The sequence below is a fragment of the Arachis ipaensis genome, chromosome B06 (assembly GCF_000816755.2).
Source record: "Arachis ipaensis cultivar K30076 chromosome B06, Araip1.1, whole genome shotgun sequence".
NCBI classification, from domain to species: domain Eukaryota; kingdom Viridiplantae; phylum Streptophyta; class Magnoliopsida; order Fabales; family Fabaceae; genus Arachis; species Arachis ipaensis.
In genome coordinates this window covers 114,208,536-114,210,946 of record NC_029790.2, presented here as the reverse complement: position 1 = coordinate 114,210,946, position 2,411 = coordinate 114,208,536, and the positions used below count along the sequence as shown (strand labels likewise).

At 37.7% G+C, this 2,411-nt stretch overlaps 1 long non-coding RNA gene across 1 annotated transcript; it reads right to left on the bottom strand.

Annotated features, from left to right (window-relative positions):
* Positions 1,135–2,022, bottom strand: LOC110263492. Its single transcript, XR_002349261.1, has 2 exons — positions 1,764–2,022; positions 1,135–1,479 (listed from the first exon to the last, which is right to left on the bottom strand). It is a non-coding gene; the product is annotated as an uncharacterized LOC110263492 (long non-coding RNA).

Genomic DNA, 2,411 nt, shown 5'->3' with positions numbered 1-2,411 from the left:
ATAAAACCACAAATGAACACGATGCATAAATTCTTCAAGGATATGTTAAGGTGAAAATATAATATATGGATGCAAATTGCAATTTCAATCCCACACATTATTTCAAGAAATAATTGTGAAAAGTAAATGAAAAATAATATATGTACTACAAAAAATATAAAAGTTGTGTATTAATTTATTTTTTAAATAATAATAATAATAATAATAATAATAATAATAATAATAATAATAATAATTAGTAAAATGATTAATACTATTGTATCATATTTAAATTTTTATTTTAATTTATGTTATGTATGTGATGATGGTTATATAAATTTTGAAATTTAATGTAATTTATTGGATTTTAATAATTATAGGGGTGGGACGGGTGGGGCGGGTTGCGGGTTAGGGTTCAACGTTTTACTACCCACGGGTAGAAGAGGGGCGGATTCTATGCAGGTTGTTGTACGGCGGGGCGGAATCGGGTAGAGCAAAAACCCGCCCTGTTGCCACCCCTAGATAATAGTACTTATAATAATAGGGTACCCGCAGGGGCGGGTTAGGGTTCAACGTTTTACTACCCACGGGTAGAAGAGGGGCGGATTCTATGCAGGTTGTTGTACGGCGGGGCGGAATCGGGTAGAGCAAAAACCCGCCCTGTTGCCACCCCTAGATAATAGTACTCTCTTCTTATAATAATACCAAGGTTGCGAGAACCGGACCGGTCATTGAACCGGTCAGGTGACAGGTTTAATGGTTCAATAGTTCAACCGGAGTCTAACCGGGGTTGAACCGGTTTCATTAAATATATAATATAATTATTGAAAATTCAATATACAATTTTAAATATACAAATTCAATAAAAATTTCAATCCATCATGATCATGTTTAATTCTAGAAAAATAAAAAACTTAATATTGAACAACACTCTCATTCCTGTTTAATACAAGGGTATACTCTCATCATGATCCTCTGCAATATTCAATTCACAATCAAAAGAGGAAAGACAAGCAAATGGCTAAAAACAAAAACAATGAAGGAGAATCAAATCCGTAAACCACATTAAAATAAAGGAAATCTGTCATATGACTTGTAAACAATGGAAATCTGTCAATAATCAAATACCAAATAATCATTTATTTACTAGCTTACTTCTTTATGGATGAGAAACTCACTTCTCCTTTCTATTCATTGATCCTATTCAGACCTTCAAAATGTTACTCCTTATTGTCACACCAGCCATTAAATCTATCCGTTACAAACAATGACAATACTACAATAAATTACATAACTTAGTTAAAGAAACTATTTCTTCCCTAACCCAGCCACAACTATTAAAAATTCCAGCCAAAACTTGCCAGCTAGTTACTGAAAACTAACCATAGAAAGATACTGAGCAGGCACAGAGGGCGTGATCGCCTGCAAGAACTGCTCCAGATTGCTCAATCACTTCTCAGCATTATCTTATGGCTGTGGGTTACTTTGTGATTGTTCCATCTGTAATAATCAGAAAATCAAAGGCCAGAAAATAACTTCAGAAAACCATGAACAAATAAATAATTCAGCAACCAAAATTATGAAGCAGCAAACAAATTCAAATAACCTCAGCAAATCAAAAACCACAAAACCATGAAGCAGCAAACAAATTCAAATAACCTCAGAAAATCAAAACCCAAAACCATGAAGCAGCAAACAAATTCAAATAACCTCAGCAAATCAAAAACCACAAATCATGAAGCAGCAAGGAGGAATAATAGAACAAGTGAATAACAGAGTATCACCGGCGGCGAGTAACGGCGACGACGGAAGAGGAGGCGAGCTCGGCGACGACGCAACAGGAGGCGAGCTCGGCGACGACGCAACAGGGGGCGAGTTCGGCGACGAAACAGGACGCGGTGGTGGTTGCCGTGCTCAACGCCGTCGCTGCTGTCGCTGCGGGATGCGGTGGCGATGGCGGTGGAACTGTGGGTGGTGAACTGCTTTTTCAGTGATTCTTCTTCTCTTCTGGCTTCTGGAGTTATGAGATCTGGGTGATTTCTGTGAACATTAGGGATTTAGGGCTTCGTTTACTCGTTTAGGCGTTTAGCCCCCTTTTTTTTTTTTTAAACTCCCAAAACGACGCCGTTTAGCATTTTTATTTTCAAACCAAAAACCGTAAAAAACCGGACAGTTCTTCCGGTTCACCGGTTAATCGCCGGTTCGACCGGTTTTTTGACCAATTTTTTGCCAAATGGTTTCTAACCTTACCCGGACCGACTAGGTGACTGATTCCCGGTTAATCCGGTTGAACTGGCCGATTCGGTTTGGTTTTTAGAACCATAAATAATACAAATTTAAATAATTAATTGGTGTAAATTTAGATATTATGCTCTGCCCTTGTTTATTCGTGGGGAGGGATCCCCATCCCTATAAAAATTTTGCGGGTTCTC